Raw genomic sequence first — 25,921 nt, 5'->3', positions numbered from 1 at the left:
TTATGACTTCAAGATGTCAGGGTGGACACCAGCACCGCCCAATGGGAATATAGGATCTGGGACAAGTGCCCATCTAGAGTACTCAGATCTAGAAAGGGCATTTGGGAAGATACAAATGGTGGCACTGGACAGGTTGGAAGGTCTGGGCAAGGTCAGGGTACTCTGTGCATTTATTGCAAGAGATTTTATGTGACACTGTAGAGGAATTTTAATCCAGCAACATACAGCTTTGACAAGGGATCATAGCCAAGATATGATCTGCCAGAATACAGCCATGCCTTGGATTACAATAGGATGTGACTGGAATACGGACACGCCCCTAGTACATGCCTTTAATCCTTAACAATGAAGGTAAGGTTAGTTTGTAGAGGAGAGAGAGAGAGAGAGAGAGAGAGAGAGAGAGAGAGAGACACAGAGAGAGACAGAGACAGAGAGACAGAGACAGAGACAGACAGACACACAAAGGGGGAGAAAGAGAGAGGGGGAAGGGAAAAGAGAAAGAATACTGTGTGGTGGTGGTGGTAGTGTGTGTGTATATATGTGTGTGTGTGTGTGTGTGTGTGTGTGTGTGTGTGTGTGTGTGTGTGGTGGTAATTTTACATAAACAGGTTATAGAGAGAACAGGCTAGACACAGGTGAAGATAGAATGAGCCAGAGAATGAGAAGGAGATTAGGATATATTGCCAAAAGTTGTATGAGGCAGGCAGAGCAATTCAGTCAGAAGCACAGAGAAGCATGACTGAATCAGTCAGCTTGGAAGATTAGATTGTAACAAGGCTAAGATCTTCAAGACTTCAGCCTGGCAATAGTTTAAACAGACAAGGAAGCATTCTGGTCTCAGCCCAAGGTACTGGGCTTAGGTACTTACTGATCACATCTTATCCCTCCTGAGGAACCAAAAGCAAAATTTACAGGGCATATATTGGTTTCCCAAATTAAGTTATAGACTAAAATACCTTCTTAATGAGAATGTGTTTTTATTAAGTAAATATTGGATTCCCAATATTTTGAATATTGATCATAGGGAAGCAAAGGGAATCTGCTAGAGGGGTTGAGGAGAGAGATGGCTTCAGTGTTGTTCTCTGCCTCTGCTGGACCACATTCCTACCCTTAGCAGTCACATATTGTTTCCTTCACAAAGTCAGACTGTAATAATAAACTCCTAGGCTTGACTGCAGGGTTATGTGGGAGAGCACTGGGTGAAGCATGTTGATGATCAAAACAGAAACTGAGCTCATTCCGGTGGACACTAGCACCGCCCAATGGGAATACAGGATCTGGAAAAGGTCAGTCAAAAGAAATGAGTTCAGAGGTGCTTTGTTGGAGCAAGAGACCATGTGGGTTACAGCTATCAGCAAGAATCCAATAAAGAGATCAGCTGCTAAAACTGGATGATTACAGTGGTGTTCCAATTGCCAGGAAAATGGGTTTAAAGGTTTTCATTTTGTGAATTATTATTAAACCCTATAAAAAAGTTGCAAACAGATTTAAAAAGGGAATAACAGACATATTATTTCTTTTAAAATATTATTTTTTAATATGTGAATATCTGCATAAGCATAATATAACCAACTTTAGGGCTGGTAAAATTGTGTTAAGTCCATATGGCAGAATTCAATCTACCAATATTTCATGGTGCTCCACAATGAACACCATAATTTCTAGGTGCTGCCACCTGAACTAGTTTGAAAAGCGACATATTATACCCCTGACTGCCTTATTATTTCTCAAAGGAAGGAATGTTATTAGCTTCAGCAAAACTCACAGGGAAAGACTTAGATACAAAATAATCTGTAAAATAAATGAAAAGACTAAAAGAGAAGGATGGAGGGTAATCTCAAGTGTAAAAACAATGTAACAGTTGGTATTGTTCCATGGACACTCTATTGGATACTATATTCTATGCTAAATATTTCTCAAAGTTTCGTTTAAATTTCATAACCATTCTGTGAGGTATCATGACCCATTCCAGACAGATGAAGAAAAGACGTTTCAAAGACTTGCTTAAGCTCATATACCAAGGTAAGTGGAAGGTGACACTGACCAAACCTGTTTTCTGACTCCGAAGATAATGACAATGTAATGTTTCAATGTGAAACTGTTGAAATGTAACGTTTCTTTGTGGGCTAAAACCGAAACAGAGACACAGTTTCCTTTTAAGGAGTGTATGCAGGTTGTGACCATTAACCAGTGTTGACCATTCTAATAATCCAGAAGATTCCCCTCTGATGACCCCTTCACCGACCTCAAATATAAGTTATTAGTACCCTACTCCTATCACCATGGGTAGGTAGGTTTTAGTTAGACTGAATTAACTTTTGGAACTAGTACCAATAGTTCATATGTCAGCCTTTCACTTTGCCGTGCTAACCATAAACATTCTTCTGAATTCTACCTCAGAGTTCTCAATTTTTCACTGGAATGGCTCGCTTTCCGATATGACTTCATATTCATTTTTTTTTTGTATTGCACTGAAATTGAGACAATTTTTTTTTTTTAAATCGAAGAAATTACACAACAAAGTGCTATGGGGTTGGGGTAGACTCAGATGAACTGTTATCAAACTAACCATCCAACCAATCAACCAACCTCTTCACCTTCTAAACTGCACTGAAACAACGCCCTTTATTGATGCAATTTGTGAATCTATTTCCAATCATGGCATTTCATTAGGAAGCAGATGACGAAAAAGTCATCTCAGTTAATGGAACGGAAATTCACCCAAGCAAAATATGCAACGGTGATTGCTTTGTATCATCTTGCAGCACGTGGGGAAATTTTTTTTTACTCCAAGAATCCTGCCAAGTTGAAGGGGTGTTTTCGGGGTGTGAAGGGAAGGAAGCAAGCTAAAGAAAATCTAGGCGGAGAGTTTGGGGAGAAACATGACTGAATATCCTCCAATGGGGTCTTAATGTGATGACTTTCTATTCTTTGCTGGCTGCCTTGAAATCGCATTAGTTCTTATTCAAGCTGGTAATGACAGAGGCAGCATGGCAACTTTACCGAGTCTAGCAAGCTAAGGTTAGAGAATTGTCAGCAATTGTTCTAGGTGACAGTTTTCTTTCTTCCTCTCTATTATCCTTACGCCTACCCTACCCTCCCCCCGCCCCCCCCCCGCCCCAAGCCATTGTTGTTTTTCCTCCCTTCCCTGTTCCAAAGGCAACGGTGGTATCTTGAAAGCAGTCTACACACTGCCACTGAGAAGCAGGAGAGGAATAACTGACACTTGTTGGCGTCGATGACTTTGAGTGACACGTGTGCCTGTGGTGACCGAAGTGGGGGGCAGTCTAGAGGAACGTTCGGGCTATCAAAGGAGGAGGAAAGGCCCCCAGAAGTGGGCGCACGTGACAGCAGCAGCCACCTCGAGAGTGACATCATCCCGAGGGCGGGGCCAAACTCTTCAGGGCCTTGTCAGCTCTTGAGCTTCCTCTCCTCTTCCTCACCAAATGCCTTCGACCCCACCAGCCCAAGCCCCCTGAGGAAACCAGAAATGCCTACACGTCCTGCAACGCCAGGGCCCCCTCTGTCAGCGCGGCGCAGGGGTTCACCACCATCCTCTCTCGCAACGCCTCCCCACCCCCAGGCCGTGGAGGGGCAGGGGGCGGGGGCGCGCGCGCTCCACCACGCACGCGCCCCCACGCACGCGCTCTCCCTCCGCGCTCGCGCTCCTCCCCAACCCGGCCCGGAGGGGGCGGGGCTGCGGGCGGCCTCCGAGGGTGCGACGCCCCGGCGCGGCGGCGGCGCTGAGAGAGCGGCCGGCCGGGCGCGGGTTGCTGGGCGCGCGCGCTGCCGGCGGGGCCGCTGGCCACAGCCGCCTCGCGCCAGCCGCCCGCCCAGCGCGGCCAGCTGCGAGCGCCGCTAGCGCGGGGCCCCAGGCGGCAGGCGCCGCGCTCCCTCCGCCGCCCCGCGCGCCTCGGGCGGCCCCGCCCCCGTTCCCATCCCCCTCGCGCTCACCTCCCGGCTGTGCCGCGCGCGAGGCGGAGCAAGGCGCCCGCCGCCGCCGCGGTGCTGAGGGGCGAGCCTGTCCCCGCGCCTCCGCTGACAGGAGGACCGCCGCGGGCTGCCAGCGCTCGCCGGCCGCGAGGCCTCGCCGAGCCCGACTGAGGCGCGGATCCTCCGTGGGGCGTCCGCGGGCGGTGCGGTCCTCACCGGAGACCACTGGCACGCGGGCTTGACCCCGAGGTGCGCCGCGCCCCTCAGAGCGGCAGGTAAGGGCTGGAGGAGCAGGGAAGAAGGGTCGGTAAGGGTGAGGTGACAGGGGCGTTCTCTTGCGACGCCTCAGCTGCGGGGGTTGGGGCTGGGGCGAGCGGGGAGACAGGGAAACGGGCAGTGAAGTGCCTCCGGTGTCGAAGGCGTGGGGAAGGCAGGCTGCCTCTGAATGTGGGATCGAGGGCGGCTTCGGAGGACTCCTGGGGTCTGCCACTTGGCTGTCACCGAGGTTAGTCTTGGTATTGGGTACCTGGAGAGTCTTGGATGACGGGGACCGGAATGAGATGCGAGGCAGATTGCTAAACGTGGCAGGGAATGTGGTGCAGAACGAGTTGCAAAATGTGTCCCTGAATGCAGCATAAAAGTAGTTGTGAAATGTGCCAGGTAAAGGCACAGGCTAGGCTGGCCTCCGTGACATAGAAATGCATGGAAGAAGTGTTATTAGGGATATGAATAATTCCTTTGGGGAAGGAGGTGTACTATAATAAAAGACTAATAGGGCTCTTTGCTACATATTCTGTCGTAGGAGATCGAGAGGAGCTGCAATTTTTGACATAGGGAAAGTACCCACGTGAAAGCAAAAAAAAAAAAAAAGCAGATTGTCTGGTTGTGAGATGGGAAAGAAAAAAATTGGGCAAAAATCATTTCAGGTTTTGTCATCAGCAGGTAGAGCACCCATGCAATTGTAGCCTGTCTCTCGGTTCCAGGTGTGGAATGTTTAAAATGTTTCCCAGAAAACATAAACAATGATCATTAGCATTAGGAAAAGATTGGATGTCTTTCCTTCTCTCTTCTGCTTCTCTCCAGGAAAACAAAAAACCCCACAAACAAAAAAAGACAAACAAGCCAAGCATCCTGACCACAATTGTGTGCTCAGGATCGTTAGGCAAAGGGAATGATTTTTCATCTGTGTCCGTGCCTTGGCTTTTACACAGGTGAAAATAAGTGGAACAAGGAAAACAAAACAATATGGTGAACAAAAGGGATAAATTTTCAGGCATTTGGAAGGGTTGGAGCCAAAAGCTATGGCAGTGGCTAATTACAGAGATTGGCAATAGTGGAATATTCTGGTATGTTTTAGCTGTTGAGATGGGATGGTGAGATAAGATAAAAACGGTATACAGTAAATTGGCATAAAACGCAACAACATGGACACTGTCAATGTAGTGTTCCTTGTAGCGTTTACCAGGTAAATCATATTAGGGATTCGAGGGAAAACCAAAAACAAATGAAACAACTGTTCCTTATCTTTCTTCCTCCTTCCCTCAACCCCATCTTTCTAAGTGTGTGTGTGTGTGTGTGTGTGTGTGTGTGTGTGTGTGTGTGTGTGTGTGTGTCACATGCTGCAAAACGCTGTGACTTCATTTAAGAACATCTGTGTTTGGAGAAAATTGTCAGAACATACTGTAATTTCAAAAGTAACAAAAGACAGCTAGATGAGCTATGTAAAAATAACATGTGTATACATTGAGTATCTGTGTAACTGAAACAAAAGCAGAAATATCTGATGCGTTCACCAGGATGTATTTAATTATTAATGATACCTTAGTGTGTTGTGTTGGAATTCCTATAAATCGAATTACCTGTGTGAATGTTGTTTTTATTATAGTGATTTCCCAGATATCTGTAAATTCATACTGATTGGCTTTGCCCTGGCTCTAGATTCATTCATCGAGGGATCATTTCCTTCAAAATCGAAATTGGATTTTCCTTGATTAATTCTGAATTTTAGTTTTTTCTGTAGATATATTTCCCTTACCTTGAGGCTCTGTTGAGGCTAAAGAGAGAAGAGGGCCAGAAGAGAATAAAGAGCAGTTAGTTCTGTTGGGTCTTCCTGTTTTGTTCTGACTGTAAGCCATATATGTACTGCCACCCCCTACTGTCTGTAGGAAGAGGTGTTGCAGAACCCTGTTCTTTTCTTGTTCTCACTGCCCCCTTGTGTAAGGGAAGAAATTGATAGCTGCACTTTTGGGAAACAGTCTTCAGATCGTTCTTTATCATTGGAGTGGCTATGCAGATTGATTAATCACTTGTTTACTTTAAAGTGCATGGCTAGGAACATATGTTAACCATGTTAACGTCCCTTTAGATAGTATGTGATATTAGTCAATTCTGATTGCTAAAAATGTTTACAGTATGTTCAAGAACCTGGGATTCTATTACTTCTAGTAATAGGTTACATTTATATAGCACACACTTTGTGCCAGTCCTGTACATTGTTTATACAGTTACAAAATCCTTTTGAGGTATATATTGTTATTTCCATTTTACCCAGGAGAAATGGAAACAGATCAATTTGCCAAAGATTATGTAGCTGGGAATTGGAAATGCTGTTTCAATTTAGAAACTCTGCCTCCAGACTCTGGCTCCAGACTGTCCTTCATCACTCTCTTGGATTGTCCCCTCACGTTAGGATTGACAAGATGTACTGGGCTTAAAATGCACAGATCCATCACAAAGCAAATACTTTAGCTGTGGACAAACTGTCTACACCTATGTAAAGAGTGATTATAGTGAAAAATTTCTTCTTAGGTATTTGTTTTTAAATTCTTTTTCTGTGATTATAAGCAATAAGTTTTCTTATTCAGAACTTTTCATGTGGTTAAAGGCATAGCTATAGCCATGTTTTCTTTGAGGCGGATCTTTAGAGATAAAAAGTTACATGCAGGTAGTTTGATACACACATATACCTCATGGTATTTCTAAAAAAAGTATGGGTAAACTTTTATTGCTAAGTTTATTTGGAAAATCAAGAAGAAATTATTTTTCCTACATACTTACATTTTAGGATCTTTATTTGTTTTAATGTGATTAGCAAAAGTGGGTTGGATCTTTTGAATAATCAACTCTTCCAAACAAATGTTTGCTCAGATTTTTCTTAGCACTTAAACCATGGTTTTATAGGTATTACTTATGCACAAAGACGAATAAAGCACAAAGAACAACAGTGCACTCCACACTCCTCACATAGCCTCACTCGTTTAGAAAGTAGGCTGTCATCTCTCACAACTGTGATAATTGTTTTCTTTGCAAATTATTTCTGCCATTCTGTTCACAGAAATGTTTTCTGGTTACCTTATGTCTCACATAGCTCATGTAACCAAACACTCTTTTACTTTGATATACATTTGTTGATATTATGGGTATTTAACGTATTAATTATGGACAAACCATTTCAGGATATAAAACTATATAACTTATTATCCTCAAGAAATTGATTGAAATATAGACTTAGACTTGTACTGATAGACTTGAATTTGTACTGATAATATTTTACTTGTAATTTGGTTTGCATTTTTACTGTAAAAATTTATTAAACCTTCAGTGGTTTATGGTAGCATCATTGACTTTGGTGTGCGTCCATAGTGATAGATATTATTAAAGGCATGTGCCGCTTTGTCTGGCTGTTATTAATATTTTTCCTCCAGTGGTGCTAGAGATACACCCAGGGCCTTGTGTTTACTAGGCGTGTATTCTTTATATTAAGCTACACTCCCAGCACTTCACCACTGAATTTTACTCCTGCCATGCTAGCTCTCCTTTCTTGCTATAGTTGACTTTATCCCTTTAGTATTTCCTAAATAATTATGATTTTTTGAATGAAGAAGGAAGTGGACTCTAAATAGGAATATACTAATAACAGGAGTTCCAAAGGGAAATACTGAAGTGGAATTGATACTGAATGTATACTGTAATAATTATGCATTACAATGTATAAGATTCTTTGTCATATTATTTTTTCTTCTTGAAATACAGTTAAAATCTGAGGGAAACTACTTGGGTACTCAAGCTGAATTATACTGGTTCAGATTCAGAATCACCCAAAGTTAAGGAGAATATTTTTACTGATGGTACCCAGATTCCTTTCTAGTATTTAGAGCAAGCTGGTACAGGTGGCTGTTTATTTTTCTAACACAAATCTGAGCAAGGTAGCAAATACTGGAAGCTAGCTTAAGTATTGGACATTTCTTTTTTCTCTGTGAATTAATTGATAACTTTTTAAATATTTGCTTAATATGCCTACAGTCATCAAATACTATTATTTGATAGGAAGATAATGCTGTAAAAATAAATTTTTATGCTTTATTATATTATGAAGACTGTCTCTTGGCTTATTTGAATTGCACGTTTTCTAGTAACATACTAAATGAAAGTTATTTAAGATCAAAACAACAACAACAACAACAACAACAACAACAACAACAACAAACCAAACCAAACCAAAACAGAACAAGGAGCTAAGGTAATGGAGAATAAAATTCACTCAGGGATAAGCTGTGTCCTTGGTCTCTTGAAGCTGTGGAGAGAAACATTGAAAGTTTAAGGCTTAGAAGATGTGTTTTCTATTCAGAGTTCATTTTTCTCTTAGAGAATGTCTTACTGTGAGTCTTATGATCAAAGAAATTGTAGATGGAGAGCCAAGAACTCAGTGTCTGAGTTTCAGACACGTACGCAGGTTGTGGATGTGGAAAGAGGAGGGACAATATTACTCCAGAAAGTTCTAAGTAATTTTAGTACCATAATTATTTCCAGAAGCACTTTTCTCTTGTTAGGTCATTTGCTTTTGAGTTATAGTGCAGAAACATGGGCCATTTTATGTGCTGGGCAAGTGTTTTTGAGTTACATCTCTATCTCCACCCCAAAGAGAACATTTGAAAGCTGTGTTTGTGGATCTGAAAGGATCAAAGGAGTTTTGTGGGCCACACCAACGTATCTTGCTGTCTTCAGCTTCTGTCTGTCCTTCTTTAGTCGATGATAAATATGATCAAGTTTAAGAGACAAAGGAATTAGGCTGATGCTAGTCTTTATCACACTTTATTTTTTTTCTCCCCATAGAATCAGTTTCTGGTTTTTTTTTCCAGTAATGGTAAACACAACCTCTCTAGTGTCTTTTTATTAGAACTCAAGTTAGTCTGCTATCAGTCGCCTAAATTAAGCTATTGCAGTTTAGTCAGTCATCTTGGCGTGCTAAAAAAAAAAAAAAAAAAAAAAATCAGATTGCCTGGAAGACTGCTTTACTCTTTATGTGCCTTTCTTTTGTAGGTCCTTCCACATTGCTGTCAGAGTGATATATCTGCACCCCCTCTGTTAGTGGTGATAGTAGGAATGGGATGTGTGTATGTGTGTGTGTGTGTGTGTGTGTGTGTGTGTGTGTTTTGCATACACATGGATATGAAGTATACACCTGTGCATGTTGAGGCCAGAGGAGGGCAGCGGATGTTTTCCTCTGGTGCCCTCTTCTTTCCCTTGAGACAAAATGTCTCGTTGAACTGGAAGCTTGCCTTTTTGGCTAGGCTAGCCTTGCCAGGCCAACTTTGGGGATCCATCTGCCTCTCTCTCCTGATGCTGAGGTGCAGGTATATGTGACTATAGCTTGTATTTTCTAAGGGTGCTGGAGATTCAGACTTAGGTCCTCATGCTTACACAGAAGCTGCTTTTACCCATTGAACCATCTTCCCAGCCCCAGAATGACAGTCTTACAATTTTAGCTGTTCATTTTAGTTTCTTCAAACTTTACTGCTCCTCATTAGAGAAAAAAAAAAAATCAAATGGGAGCTCCTTAGCAATCAACGAGTTAATTAATGGCTTTTCCTTGCATCTTTTGACTTACTACTTGTCATATTTGTCTTCAAGTTACTCAGTAATTCTGAATTCCTTTAATATATAAAAATCTCCTAAATTTTCATATTTTATTTTGTATAAAGGTCTCTTTGCCTTGGACTACCCCTCCCCTTTCCTTTGTTCTATGGGCAAATTCTTAACGTCTTGGCCTAAAACAGAATCTTTTGAGTGAAGAAAGTTATTCTTATTCACCTAGTTGGGTTTGAGTGTGCTATTCTGTCTTCTCTATGTGACTGCCTCATCGCTAACCTGTTAGATTTCTTTAGGCAGGACCTGTGCCTTTTCAACTTGTATTTTGCATCAGTATAGTTAGTGCATAGTGGGTACTCCTTGTCCACTTCCTGAGAACAGATTGTTTTAGTTATGCCTTTGAAACGTCATCCCTGGGGTTGGGGACTTAGCTCAGTGGTAGAGCGCTTGCCTAGCAAGCACAAGGCCCTGAGTTCGGTCCCCAGCTCTGAAAAAAAGAAAAGAAAAAAAAAAACAAAAAAACAAAAAAAACGTCATCCCATGCCAGCATGGTGGCACTTGCTTTTAGTCCCAGCATTTGGGAGGCAGTGGAGCTATGTGAGTTCAAGGCCAACGTGGTCTACAGAGGGACTTCTGGGACAACCAGGGCTACATGACAAGACCCTGTCTCAGGATAGTATAAACAGTATGCATACATATACCTAAATCTAAATATTCTAACTAATAACTTAGATTGTAATTAAGATTGTCTCTACAGGTAACCAAATTTTGTCCTTTTAAAAAAATATTTCCTAGGAGAAAGATTAGAAGGTTGTCTGTGTGAGCTTGAGCCAGATTACTTTCTTATGTACTATAGAGATTGACCAACTATACTGTGGGCTAAATCTAGTGCATCATCTATTTTTATGTGTCCTTCAAGCTAAGAATAGTTTTTAGATTTTTTTTTTTAAGCGGCATAGCTATGCTCATTTGGTTACATATTGGCTGTGGCTGTTTTTGGGTCAACAGCAGAGTCTAGTAGTTGCCATAGAGACCGTATGGCCTACAAAGCCTAAATATTTACATTTTAAAAACTTTGCCATTCCTTGGTTTATTCTATAGTCTATGCCCTTAGTGTTCTTTGACTGTTAGGAGTTATATATGTCTGTTAGGTTTTTACAGAAAATACCTGCTTGCATTTATTGAGGAAATTTACTACTTTTCCTCAGTACTGCTTACTTGAAAATCCCCTGTTGTACTTCTTTATAACATGTGGTGTGCCCCGTGTCTCCCCTCCTCCCAGTCCCTTAAACTGAGACAGGGTTTCTCTGTGAGGCCTTGGCTGTCCTGGAACTCACTTTATAGACCAGGCTGGCCTCAAACCCATAGAGATCTGCCTGCCTCTGCCTCCTGAGTGCTGGAATTAAAGGTGTGTGCTGCCCCTCCCAACCCCCACAGCTGTTGGGCTATATGTCATTCTTAATACATGTAACTCTGAAGTCATTCTGTGTTTTTGTTTTTTTCTTAAAGAAGCATCCTGAGCACAACCATTTGCGGTAGTAGACACCTTTAATCCTAACACTTAGGAGATGTTAAGCCTGGTCTACAGAGCGAGTGTAGCCTAGCCAGCTACGTAATGAGACTCTGTCTTAAGGAAGAAAAAAAGAAAAAGAAAAAAGAAAGAAAGAAAGAAGTGTCCCAAGCAGAGAAGAGTTTGGAACATAGAATAGTTTTTTTCTGCTTAGACTTGTTTCTTGTGTATTTTTCATAAAAAATTATTATGTATATATGTTTGTGTAGATATTTGTCTTTGTAATATATAACAAGGGTTGAAAGTACATTAGTTATTTTGAAAAAATGGGAGCATTTTTAGGGTGTGTCATTTTCTTAGGTGTTTATTGACTCCTTCCATGTGTATTTTCAGATTTTTTATTACTATTCTCTTTAAGTTGAGGGCAGAAATTTACTATTTTTTAATGGTTTTGTTTTTGTTTTTTGTACTTTTGAGACAGGATCTCTCTGTAGCTCTGGCTGTCCTGGAACTGACTGTGTAGACTAGGATGGTTTCGAACTCATAGAGATCAGGTGCTGAGATTAAAGGCATGTACCACTAAGCCCAAGTTAGAAATTTCATATTGTTTTTTCTGTGTCCTATATTACTCCCACCTCTGAAAAATATAGTTAAAAACATGTAGCATATTAACTCGTATTTCCATTTTTCTAAAGTTTTACTGTTTACAGTTTACTGTTTTCCTTTGTGACAAAGAAAGGCGTTGTGAGAAAGTTTATATGATTTATATGCTCATTTAAAATTTTAGACTTAAAGCATTTTTACGTGTGTGTGGTAACTGCATGTGTGTGTATTATATATATGTGGGCAGGTTGCATGGGTGGTTGTGGAGGGCAGAAGTTGATGTTGAGTGTCTTTTTTGATTATTTTCTACTTTATTATATACTGAGGCAATCTCTCATTTGTACCCGGATCTTGCTGATTTGGCTAGTTTGGCTAACCAGCTTGCTCCAAGGATCCTGTTTCTTCCTCCCACATGGTAGAAATTACAAGCAGGCCACTATCCCTGCCTGGCACTTCCCTGGGAACTGGGGATCTGAACACTGCTCTTTATGCTTGCATAACAAGCGTTTTACCTGCCAAGATATCTCCCTAGCCCCCAAATGTTAACTTTTATAAATATTAGCAAGATTTTAGACATAAAGTTTACAAGGAAAAGTGTGACCTTTGTTTGTTGCAAATATCTTTGAAGCAGTAGACACACATTTCTTCATCTTAAATTTATGAACATATCTATCTGGGTCTTAAAGATAGGCATGGAGGAACATGGCTCTGATTTTTTAATTGTCCTAGAAGCACACTGTAAACTCTGGATTTATTTATAATAGGTTATATTTATTGAACTTGGAAAGAGTGTGTAGATAGTATATGGTTTAGTCACTTTATACTTGGAGAATCTACTTCAGATCTTAATAAATATTTATGCCAAAATGAAGGCTGTGTCTTCTTAACCTTTGTTCTTAATCTTGTATGGAAGATGGGGAATGTTCCAGAAATTTCTAGTTACTGGTCTGTGGAGGCTTAATAGATAATTTGCTATGTTCTAGAAGGCCATTTCTGTGTCAGTGCTAAGGAACTGTAGTGTTCCTTAGGCTTTTAAAGTTGGGTGGTGGTGAAGACATTTAGCTTTTGTAGACCAGAGGAACAAAGACTTAGTAAGGCACATAAAAAAATAATTACTGTCAATTGCCTATTTGCAAATCCTGCTTTACCATTGATCTTTCTTCTTTTTCTAGTCTTTTTTGTTTGTTTATTTAATATATATATATATGAGTACACTGTAGCTGTCTTCAGACACACCAGAAGAGGGCATCAGATCCCATTACAGATAGTTGTGAGCCACCATGTGGTTGCTGGGAATTGAACTCAGAACCTCTGGAGGAGCAGTCAGTGCTCTTAACTGCTGAGTGGCCTCTCCAGCCTCCTTTTTCTAGGGTTTTAAAGAGGAAGAGAGACTTTCTTTGAAAGTTGTTAGATATTTCTCGTATTAGAAAGTGACAAGACAAGTGACATGTTCAGTTTCAAAGGCCTTCAGTGGAGTATAGAGGTATAAACCTGTTTGTCATCCCAGTACTCAGCAGCTTGAGGCTAACCTACACTACATAGTAAGAGCCTGTTTAAAATAAACAACACAACAAAGAAAGCAGCTTTAACTTTCTGCAAAAAGAGACCAGTTGTGTAGTAGAAAGAACATACATTATTTTTAAACTAGTAAAACAGGTGTGAATTATTGCTCTTTTAATTGCAATTTTGAATTATTGGACTTTTTAGAAAACTTACCTTGACAGGGTTTTATGAAGAGACAATTCTGGAATTTTGGTTTCTTTAAAAACCACAGAAATATTATAAGAATGTTTTTATTTTGATCCCAGGTGTGGAGATGTGGGACTGTTTTGATTTACCTCGTGCTCTAGCTCAGGCATGGTTTTGCCACCTACTGATAACTTCTGTGATTGTGTGACGCTTGGAATTCTGGGAACTTTTAAGAGGGTATGTCAATGCTAGACCTGATAGGCTGTGGTTAGTGGTTGGTGGTTCGGGGCAGTTGGTTGGCATTTGTTAGTAGTCAGACTCAAAGAAGAAACAATAGGAAAGAAACTAGATTCAGGGAATTCACCCTCTCCCCCAACCTTCTTTCTCTCTCATCTGCTGATAGGGTGAAACTGAGGTATGAAGGTGGGACAAAAAGAGCCCACAATGTAGCAAAGACCAGCTACAGTTCAGTTCTGTGGTGGTAGGATGGACTGATCTAAGTGAGAGCGAGAGCTACAGTGTTTCCTGACACAGTGAGGCAGGCGATAGTTTCCCCAGTGCAGTCACGTAAATGTTTTCAGCTTTTACAGACATCTGTCCTTATATTTTGAGTGATTGGATTTTGCTCTCCTACCAGTGCTTCCCTGCCACTGATCCAGGTGGATAGTTTTTGTAGTTATTCTGTTTTTCTAAAATATATATATATGATTAGACAAGTCGAATTGCTTAAAGCATTTACTTCTGTAGCCCTTACTTAACAATGACAACAGAAATACAATCCACTATATAAAAATATCCTGAAAAACTTTTGGTCTTTTCTCTGTGGTATGGATAGTTGCTCAGAATCTCAATTTTGGGAATATAGCTCAGTAGTGGAGTGCTAGGAGACCTAAGGCCTTACGTTCAGTCTTTGGTAAGAGAAGGAAGAGAGGGAAGAGAGACATGGAAAGTGGTGGGGGGAGGCAAGGTGAGAGGGAGAATGACTGCATAAATCAATACTTTTGTACGAATTTTAAAATAAAAGTATAGTTTGTCTCGGGTTGGCAGTGTCTGTCTCTCAGTTGGTAGTGCTTGCCCAGGGTGCGTGAGGCACTGGTTTTGACCCCAGCACCACATAAGCAGTGTGCTGGTGCAGCCCTGTAGTCCCAGCGCCTGGGAGATGGAGGCTGGAGTTAAGAACTCAACGTTCAGAGTCATTCTTGGCTACATAAGAAGTTCTAGTAAAGTTTGTCTTGAAAACATATCATTTAATGCCCTTCAGAAAGATCACTTTTATGCAGTTTCCATTATGTTGTTGCACATTTTAAAAATAGTTGTAAACAGCTGTTAATTTTTATTAACTATGATAGGCAATGGGTATTCCACACTATTCTGATTTTTTAAAAAAATATATGACTATAACCATTAAAATAAACAAACAAGGGGTAAATAAAATATTAATATTTTCCTCTCTTAGAGCCTTCCCTTTTCTACTTAAATTCCTGTGGCAATAGACATTAGCAGATATTTGGATCTTTTTGTTTAAAAATATATAAGCAGATACACATACATTTATAAGCTTTTCCAGTTAAATAGAGGATCATATTATTTACATTGCTCAGTGACTTACATTATTTATTTAGCCATCTATCAGAGCTCTCTTTCCTGGTTCAGTAAGTGGAATTCTGATTTTAAAAAGCTGAGTTCTTATAGCTCGTAGCACCATCATTTATTATCCAACTGATGGATGTTAAAGGTGGTTTTTTTGGTTCACTATTATTAAATATTGGGGTTTTTAGTCCACTCTTTTGACCAGAGAAGCAAGCATTCTAAATAAAGTAGTAATAAAATAAGTCCAGTTATACATTTAAAAGACAGTATAACATGATCAGGTAGGTTTATTCTAGGAGGCAAGGACATTAAAATATAAAAACTATAAAACATCTTATTAAATGACTAAAGTTGTAGCTTTGCTCAGTGGCAGTATCGTAGCCAATGAGGTTTATCCAAGGCGCGATTATTGCTAATTAAAAATGACTAAAGTTGTAAGATTTAAAACTATATTACTATCTTGGGGGAAATTGGCAGGTTTTGTAATTGTAGACAATGCCATGAGCACGCCTGCCCCTGAGAATGACAATTTCGTTTTATACAGTTCTTTGGTCTTTGACGTTGATAGACTGGTGCTTATTTTGGAACCTTTGGGGGTTTTTGTTGACGCTTTGTCTCTTACTGCTGACCTGCACTAGAGCCTGATATCTGGCAGTGCAGACCCACAGCATCCCAGAGACTGCTGTGAATGGTGTCGGTGATAATCCTTAACAAGCACCCTGTTGTCCTCTGTAAGATTGTCCTGGAAATGCTGGTCTGAATCCTGTTTTCAAAGGCTTTCCTTGTGCTCACTTTCAGTACCTGATCTTCTGTTGCTGTGATAAACCATTCTTACCAAAAGCAGTGTGGGGAGGAAAGGATTCATTTGACTAATACTTCCAGGTCACAGTCAATGAAGGACGGAAGTCCAGTCAGAAACTCAAGGCAGGAATCATGGAGGAGTGCTGCTTACTAGCAGGCTCACTTGTCCATGGTAAATTAGCTTTCCTAGATAGCTCAGCCCTTCCACATTAATCATCAGTCAAGATGATCAGTCATAGTGATGCCAACGGGGCAGTCTATCTGGACAACTCCTTACTTGAGGTTCCCTCTTCCCAGGTGACTCCAAATTGTGTCAAATTGATGGTAAAAACAAACTAGCATAGTACCCAGTGACATGAATTCTTTTTTTTTTTTTCTTCTTTTTTTCGGAGCTGGGGACCGAACCCAGGGCCTTGCGTTTGCCAGGCAAGCGCTCTACCACTGAGCTAAGTCCCCAACCCCATGAATTCTTTTACTTTATTGGTACTCCTTATTGTTTTTGAAGAGACTCTTAGATAGCCCAGGCTAGCCTTGAACTTCTTATCCTTTTTCCTCCCCTTCTCAAGTTGCTAGGCTTACAGATGCATATCATCACATACACATTTATGTGGTGGTAGGGATCGATCCCAGGGCTTCCTGAATGCTAGGCAAATATTCTACCAACTTAGCTGCAAGCTCAGGCTCTACTAGTAACCTTTCATTATTGCCCTTTCCACCCCATAACACTCATTTGTCTTTCACTTCTTTTCTGCTAGTTGGATTCTCTGCCTGTCATAGTTGTTCTTCTGAATCTGTGTTCAGCCCATTTGGACCCTCACCTTTGGTTGTTCTTACTCTGTAAAACATAATGCCAGTTAGTACCGTGCTATCTGTTTTATGGTTATATGCTTACAAGGAACGATTGCTGGAACAGAATAACTTTGTAGACTTAAATTACTGCTCAGTCTCCAACAACTTTAAATTAATTTAGTACTGCCCAGCTCTCCTATATTACTCTGGTTCTTTTATATTCGTGTTCACGTAAGTGGTTACGTTTTTTTTCCTTGACCTCAGACTTCCAGCATTTTCTTTCCACCAAATTCCTCTCAGTACTAAGAATAGAAACAATCCTCCTCTCCCCTGTGCCTTTGCAGCATTAGCCATGAATTAACCATCTTTCCTTTTTCCAAAGGCTGTTCCTTTCAGTTGCCCACCAAAGTACATTTGCTTTCCTACCTTTTCAAGGACATTGTTCTGTATTTTTTTTTCTAGACCACTGCTAATAGCTTAAAAACATTCCAGTTCCTTTAAGTTTAAAGAGACTTTCCCATGATCATTTCTTCTAGCTACCATCCTCCATTTTTTCTTCCATTTATACTAGATGTCACAGAAGGATAAGTTATCTTTATTCCCCTGTCTGATATTTTTCTTTTTATAGCTTTCTTCTAAATGTATAATTAAATGATTCACTGATAAATGTATAGAGTTGAGCAGTCATCACAAATTAAGTTTAGAATGTTTCAATCACCTCAGAAAATTTTCTTTAACTTGTTCGTACTCAGCTACTGTTCCTGTAGGCTATGTTAAACTGTGGATCATGATTCCATATGGGGTACAGAGTGAATGTAGGGATCATGAAAAATTTAACAACACTAAGAAACATTTCTGAACATACAGCAACCAAAAATGAATCAAAATTCAATGTATCATGAATCCAAGATGATTTCAGTAGGCTTGCTCATTGTATCACTTCATTACAACCTTGGTTTTGAACATACAACTTGTGCATTTTGGAGTGTACATGCCATGAAAGCAGTGAACTCCAGTGAACAGTCTGACATATTGGCTTACATTTGATATTGTTGTATGTTGGAAGATCCTGCTGTTTAAAGGGTGGTAGTCTACCCTGTTGGGACAGCTTCTTTGAGCTCTGCACAAAATGGAGGACTCCCTTTGTCAGGAGGGCTTGTCTTTGCCAATGTATCTGGGAGCCCCACAGCCACTCTACCTGAGGAATGTCTTGTTTTTTTGTTATTTTTTTTTTTTTTTTTTTAAACATTTATTCATTTATTATAAGTACACACTGTAGCTGTCTTCAGATACACCAGAAGAGGGCATCGAATCTCTCTACAGATGGTTGTGAGCCACCATGTGGTTGCTGGGAATTGAACTCAGGACCTCTGGAAGAGCAGTCAGTGCTCTTAACCACTGACCCATCTCTCCAGCCCTGAGGAATGTCTTGTAATCCTTGGTGAAAATCCAGGTTCAACTTCCTGGAGTGCCTTTCCAAGCAGATGAGGGGTCCCCAGTACCTTAAACCTCAGCCAGTGAAACTTCACTCTAAGAAGAACCCCTTCCCATTTTCCAAGGTTTATATGTTCATGCCAAATAAAGAGCACAGGTATTTTGGTTGACTATTGTCTAAAAGAGCTGTTTTCCAAAAGAGTCGTAACCCAGAAGTGCAGGATGGGAATCCTGCTGACCCACCTATTCAGACTTTCAGTCATCTTTTCCTGCTATGTGTGCATCAGGGCCTGGACACCCCAATGGAAAGATCAGACCTTAGAATTCAGCTCTGCTCTGTTCTTTCCCATCGGGTGTACAGCAGCACCTGGATACCCCAAGGAAAGAAGTGAGAAAACGGACCAGGTGTATGATATGATTTGGATATTTTTCTTTTCTCTGTATATATGGTTTTCTGTACTCATAGAAAACAGTAGTTTAATTATGGGAAACAAGACTTTTAATATTGTCCTACTGTCATTTTCATCATATTATCAATTTAGTATTGTATTTCAATTTAGGTTGCATTGTGTTAGAATGTGGATTTTAAAAATTGTTGAGCCATTGACTTTAAAAGAGTATTAAATGAATTTGGTTTGGGAGAAAGACTTCTTTAGGGTTTCCATGGCTGCTATGAAACACAGTGACCAAAAGCAAGATGGGGAGGAAAGGGTTTATTTGGCTTACACTTCCAGATCACAGTCCATCGTGGAGGAAGTCAGGACAGGAACTCAAACAGGGCAGGAGCTGGTGCAGAGGCCATGGAGTGGTGCTGCTTACTGGCTTGCATCCTCTGACTTGCTCAGCCTGCTTTCTTGTGGAACTCAGGCCAACCAGCCCAGGGAAGGCATCACTCAAAATGGGTGGGACTCTCCCTCCATTGATCACTAATTGAGAAAATTCCCTACAGCTGGCTCTCATGGAGGCATTTCCTCAACTGAGATTCCTTCCTCTCTGATGATTCTCGCTTGTGCCAAGTTGACACAAGACCAGCCAGTGCAGATATAATTCCCAATGATCTCTGAAATGGACCTAAGTGTACTTTTGTCACTTTATACTACATATTTATGTAAAATGGTATTCTCAGCACTGACAGTAAAGCTATTGATCAGTTAAGAAAAATCCCGAAGGTAACGTATATCATGTGGTCAACTATTCAGCCAAGATTTTGTTATTTTTGTAAACATAAACAAGCACATCTATCTTCGTAGAGTACAAATTTGCTTTGTCTTTAATAAAGGTAAAATTATAAAAGAATTATATTAAATGCCTTTATTTTTTTTTTTATCATAGAGTGTTTTGATTTGTATACTCACTTTAATGACCTATACACCGGGGATTGTGTAAAGTTTTTGTAAAAGAGATCATGAAGCTGACTGAGACAGATGCAAATACACCTAACCATTGGATGGAAGTTGGGGACCACTATGGTTGAATAAGGGGAAGGATTGAAGAACCTGAAGGGGAGAGTGACCTCATAGGAAGACCAGCAGTATCAGCTAACCCAGACCCCAGGGAGCTTCCAGAGACTGAGCCACCAACCAGTAGAATACAGGAGCCAGTGTGAGACACACCTGTCACTTATATAGCAGAGGTCTGCCTGGTCTGGTCTCAGTGGAGAGAAGATGCACTCAATCCTCCAGAGACTTGAGGCCCCAGGGAAGGGGGAAGCCTGGTATGGGGGAAACACCTTTTCAGAGGCAAGGTGGAGGAGGAATGGGAGGAGGAACTGTGATGGGGGTATGGGGGGCAGCAATGACTGAAATGTAACTAAAAGAAGAAAAGAATGAAAAGAAACTGCTGGAGCAAACACTGACCTGCTTCTTCCTGTAACTGGCCTTTGGAGGTTCATATAAGTGGATCATAATATGCACTTTTGGTTTACCAATACAAATATATTTTTTGCTTCTGGCTTCTTTGTCTTAGCATGTTTTTTTAGGTTAATTTGTGTTGATCATGAATCAATATTTCATTTCATTTTCTTGCTGAATATTATTCCATTGTGTAAATGTGCCATTTTGTTTATCTGTTCACCAAATGGATGTTTGAATTCTTTCCAGTATTTGGCTTTTATGAATAATGCTGCTATAAACATTCGTGTGTAATGTTAATGTGGATAAATGTTTTAATTTTGTTTGGGCCCATTGTGAAGTAAGGATCTAACTTTGTTTCTCTGTATGTCTGCATATCTAGTTGCTCTAGAATCATTTGTTGAAAAGATTATCCTTTCTTCCATTAAGTTGTTTTGCATCTTTGTTGGAAACCAGTACCTGGGGTAATAGGGAGGGATCATTATCTGTGGGGGTTTTACTGCTAAATCCTCAGCTAACCAATTAATTCATTGCTTTCTCCAGATAGGACTATTATAACTTCAGAATGATGAAGACCCTGGCCTCTGCTAGCAGATGTCACTGGGATGGTTAATATAGCAGAAGTCTGCAAGTCAAGTCTTTTAAGGATTATTTATTTTATGTATATGAGTACACTGTAGTTGCCTTCAGAAGAGGTTATTAGATACCATTACAGATGGCTGTGAGCCACCATGTGGTTGCTGGGAATTGAACTCAGGACCTCTGCAAGAGCAGTCCGTGCTGAGTCATATCTCCAGCCCCCAAGCTTTCTTTATTAGTGGAAACAGGGTTGCTGGTTTTCAAGGGATTTCCTACCTTGGTTGAAGCACATTTTGGGGGATGCAGTTGGGGAGAATGAGTGTAGAAAATACCAAAGACATGAATAGTTGTTTTGCAATTAACCACTCTAATACTGATGGGTAAATACTTTTTTGTTGTTTGCTTTTAGATGGCTTCCAGAGTATTGAAAAGTCAGCTGTCTATACTTTGAACGGTTCCAGTCAGGCTTTCTCCTCCATCTTTTCTCTGAAATTGCTTATCATGGTCATCAGTGACTTTCACATTTAGTCAGTGGTTCTTTCTTGTTGTTGTTTCCCTTGGCCTATTTGTACTATTTGGTACATTTGATTATTGTGCTGGCTAGTTTTATATCAACAAGTTAGCTCAGTGGTAGAGCACTTGCCTAGCAATCGCAAGGCCCTGGGTTCGATCCCCAGCTCCGAAAAATAGAAAAGGGGGAAAAAAAAAAAAAAAGAGTTATCAGAAAGGAGGAAACCTCAACTGAGAAAAATGTCTCTATAAGGCTTCTTGACCAAAAGCTAGGGAAGAAAGGGTTCATTTCCATACAAGGAAAGGGCTTACACTTCCATATTACTAAGACAATTACTATCTTTCCCCTGAAGTTCTTACTTCTAGGATTTCACTACTTCTTAATTGTTTTATGTTGTATGTTCCATGTTAGTGGATCTCTTTTGCTTATTCATTCTCATCTTTATAACCTACTAAATATTTGGAATGCTCTGTAGGGATTTTTTTCTTCTTCTTAAGACATTGCTTTCTCTGAAGCTCCTTTCCCTTTTCTCTTTCCTGTAAGTCTCAGATTATTAAAGCTGGAGCTAGAGAAAGATGTCTTTTTTGCTCCTCGTGGGCAGTGTTCAGGCCACTCTCCTTTTTTCTATAAAATTCTCTGGCTTTGAACTGTATGCTATCAGATTATATTATTTATAAGCACCTGTTGATTGTAACTCTTGGCTCATTCCCTACAATGAATTGTGATTCTGGCTATTTAGTGTTAGAACAAACTCCACAGATTAAAGTCTCAGCTCCCCACAAGACTAATATTTCATTTCTTTGTTTTGTTTTTTGAGGAAGAATTTCTCCATGAAGCCCCAGCTGTCCTGAAACTTTCTTTGTAGACCAGGTTGGCCTCAAACTCACAGAGATCCACCTGCCTCTGTCTCTTGAATGCTGGCATTAAAGGTATGAGCCACTATGCATGGCCAGAAGACTGTAAATTTAGAGATTGAACACTCCTAATTTTTGGTCAAATTTGAGAGTTCTTACTATCTTCTCTGGATTTGATAATTCATGGGAACAATTCACAGGAGAATTCAGGAAAGCAGTAGTTTTATGGTAGCATTAAAGATTAAATCATTTTAATACATAGAGGGAAGAGAGATTGCCATATGGGAAGTTGGTGGTATCTTTCCCTAGGGAGTCAAGAGCAAATCTGCTGTCACATGGATGTTTGACAGTACACCAGAGTATTATCAACTTGAGAAGCTCACACAAGTCTCAGGATCTAGTGTTTAATGAGATTTCATTATGTAGGCATAATTGAATTACTGGTTATGGATTGAACTCAATCTTCAGTCTCTAGCTTTCCTCTTTATTTTGGTCAGGTTGGTATCTCCTGGCTCAAAGCCTCAGCCTATCAGTCACATGGTTGGTTTTTCTGGTGTAGCCAGACCTGTTTAGAGTCATATTGTTACCACGAACTATCCAGGAACTACTGTTAGTCCTACCATGAGTGAGAAAGACATCTGAATCACTCAGGATTTAAAGACTACCTCCCAAGCACTGGGAGACGGAAGTCAGCCAAGTTACTACTCAATCACCCTCTTTTATTTGTTTTTCTTTTCTCTTAGCAGTACTATTTCTTATATTAATCTTTGGTAATTTGATCATGAGATTTTTTTTTCAGCTCTTTCAGTATTTTGAACTTAATTCTTAGAAGCGATCTCATTTTCTAACTTAATTATTCTTTATTACTAACTAAAGAATCCCTATAATTTATATTTCGTGCTTCTCACTCTCTGACCACTGCTTATTTCTTTTCATCTTTCTCCTTGTAACCCCTATTTTACAGTCCTTTAACTGTACTGGAATTTCTAATCCATTGATTCTGTTGCCATTTTATACTACAGGTAGCTGGCTCCCTTTCTCTTCAGCTTAAACCAATCTTCATTATCCCAGCATACAACCCTTGATTTCATTCTTCAAAGAGAAACTTTGTTACTGTTGTTTATTAGTAGTGCTTCGGCTTACACCCAGGGCCTTGCACATATGAGGCAGTTTTGTACTATTGGGTTATACACCGCTCTCACATTTTCTTCATTCATTGTCCTCACAGAGCCAAAACTGCATTCCTGTTAAATCCAGCTTTCTACTTTTTCCATGCCTGCACCCATGGAGCTGAATGTGGTTAGTGAAAAGCATACAACATTACTGATTGGTTTTATTTTAAATTCATGACCACAAACCTCAAGTAAGACCTTATTCCTTCCAGGTCATCACGTTATATAGTGCAGGAGCAGAGTGGGTGAGTTTTTCATAGTTTTTTTGCACTCACCTAACACTTTTTAATACTTTCCATTCTTCTTCTTAGCTAATGACTTTTCTTAATTCTTTACTGAAAAAAGTTGAAGAGAAGTCCACTAGAAGCCACTTTTAGGCATCTACTAGCATTTAAATGTACATATGATGAAGAGGTATTCTTTCTTTCTCTTCTTTCTTCCTTTCTTCCTTCCTTTCTTTCTTTCTTCCTTCCTTTCTTTCTTTCTTTCTTTCTTTCTTTCTTTCTTTCTTTCTTTCTTTCTTTCTTTCTTTCTTTCTTCTTTTTGTGCAGTAAGCTGTCTCCTGCTGTATATTTAAGAATGCCACTTCAGCCAGTTGTGGTGGAACATGCCTCTAATTCCAACACTCAGGAGGTAGAAGAAGGCAGATCTCTTAAGTTCAAGGCCAGCCTGGTCTTACAGAGGGAGTTTTAAGACAGCAAGGTCTATGTAGAGAGACCCTGTCTCAAAAGCAAAACAAAATGGAACAAGCAAACCAAAAAGAAAACAAAAACAAAAAAACCCAATAATCAAATAAGTAAAATAAAAAGGAATGCTAATTCAACAATTATTTTCTTTTCTAATTAACGCATTCTCATCAAACCTGCCATTTCTTCTCTTTCATGTTAAAAAGACAATGTTCTTTTGACCTCAATTGTCTTTCCAGCTACTACCCGATTTATGTATTTAAAAAATTTCCTATTTTGTGTGTGTGTGTATTTATGCGTGTGCCTGAGTAGAGATGCACAGGCACATGTCTGTGTGTTTGCGGAGTTGGTTTTCCTCAGTGGGTTATAATCCTTTCTGTGGCTTAGTGCTCTAGTTGTTTCCTGTTGGATCAGTGGAATAGCTCAAACAGATTTTCTAGTGTATACCCTAATTATCATTTTCAGTACTTCCTTGCTTTCTAGAACATGATCCTCGAGGCTCTGCCACATTCCTGCCCTGTTTTATAATCTGATATTTCTCCATGGAGCCATAGATTTCTTCTTTTCTCTTTTAATTGAGATATGACCTACAAGGAATAAAAGGTAAATTAAGTAAGGTTCAGTTTAATGAATTTTCACAATTGTTTATACCATCTGACTTAGAGTTTCTCTTGCTGTGATGAAACACCATGACCAACAACAAGTTATGAAGAAAAGGGTTTATTTGGCTTACACTTCCATACCCCTGTTGAAGGAAGTCGGAACAGGAATTCAAACGGCAGGAGCCTGGAGGCAGGAGCTGATGCAGAGGCCGTGGCAGGGTGCTGCTTGCTGGCTGCTCCCTGTGGCTTATGCAGCCTGCTTCCTTATAGAACCCAGGACCTCCAGCACCACTCACATAGCTGGGCCCTCTCTCATCAGTCACTAATTGCAGATGCACCTCAGCTTGATTTGTATGGGGACATTTTCTCAGTCGAGGCTCCCTCTTTTCAGATAACTCTTGTGTCAGTTTGACATAAACTAGCTGTCACAGTCTGTGTGACTGTTACTTGAAACAACATGAAGGACATATTTATCTTCTAGTGAAGTTTTGTTCATGCTTCATTGTATGAACTTGTCCCCTTCCCTTCCAACCAATAGTCCCCTTTTATTTTAACTTTTAGCTTTGCCTAGACTTCTATTTTATGTACATGAATTATAATGGAATTATTTAGTTTGGCTTTTGTGTCCGTTGTGAGTCCAGTTATGAAAGTACTGTGTAGTAATTCAAGTGGGGAATATTTAGTATAATGAATTAATAATTCTAAAAGGGAACTGGAGAAGTGAGAGATTGGTTAGAAAGAGGAATATAGACTATAAAGATAGAAGAAGAAACCATTATTCCTGTGCTCCACCAACATATCTAGACTCTGCTGGAAAGGGTACGATCATGGCTCTCTGAATGTCAGAGAAATTGTATGGTGGTTATCACACAGGTGGAACGTCCTTGAAAATTGATCTATAGGACTTGCCTCCTACAAAATTATACTGGCGTTTTCCAAAAGTGTTCCAATATAAAACCACCAGAATGTAGGTGCTGACTGGTACTCTTGCTACTGTGCAAAGCAAGGATGGGAGACTGGAGAAGTTGCACATACTATATTGAATAGTTTGATGCTAGAGAAGCTGTCTGAGGACCCAAATACAAGAGAAGAAGCCAAACCATTCCTTCCCCACAAGATCTTGGTAGTGTCTTCTACTCATGAAGTTTACTACTGGACCAGCTGGCAAAGAAGTTTCATCCAAAGGGCTTAGGTCTCTTTTCAGGACCAATAAAGATGAATGAATTTGGAGCTATGTGGCAATAAGGCAAATATTAGTTTGTCTTGTTTTCTTCTTTTAAGCCTCCATAGGTTTTGGTTACACAGTAGCAGTTTTATGAAAGAATAGTGACAAGCGAAGGTATGTTCACCTGTCTAGTCACTGTGTGAGCCTGCATCAGTCTGTTTACTTACTTACTGGGACTTTATTCTACCATAGTTTACTTTAGTCCACCATTGGCTGCAAATGTTT

The 25,921-nt window shown here is 40.1% G+C and overlaps 1 protein-coding gene, 1 long non-coding RNA gene and 1 pseudogene across 6 annotated transcripts in view; 2 read left to right on the top strand and 1 right to left on the bottom strand.

The window, feature by feature from the left end:
* Window positions 1-6,048, bottom strand: part of LOC116910414 — a 59,903-nt gene extending 53,855 nt beyond the window's left edge. The window contains exon 1 of the long non-coding RNA XR_004389149.1: window positions 5,969-6,048. This is a non-coding gene — a long non-coding RNA (uncharacterized LOC116910414). The remainder of the gene's footprint in view (window positions 1-5,968) is intronic.
* Tanc2 (tetratricopeptide repeat, ankyrin repeat and coiled-coil containing 2) overlaps window positions 3,999-25,921 on the top strand; it is a 325,356-nt gene continuing 303,433 nt past the window's right edge. For all 5 annotated transcript variants that reach the window (XM_032914256.1, XM_032914255.1, XM_032914254.1 and 2 more), the window contains exon 1: window positions 3,999-4,208. The gene's annotated coding sequence lies outside the window, so the exon portion shown is untranslated. The remainder of the gene's footprint in view (window positions 4,209-25,921) is intronic.
* Window positions 15,549-15,700, top strand: LOC116910759 (annotated as a pseudogene).

The sequence above is a fragment of the Rattus rattus genome, chromosome 9, assembly GCF_011064425.1.
Source record: "Rattus rattus isolate New Zealand chromosome 9, Rrattus_CSIRO_v1, whole genome shotgun sequence".
In the NCBI taxonomy this organism is placed as follows: Eukaryota; Metazoa; Chordata; class Mammalia; order Rodentia; family Muridae; genus Rattus; species Rattus rattus.
Note: the sequence above shows the minus strand (reverse complement) of the source record. Positions and strands in the feature narration are given on the sequence as shown.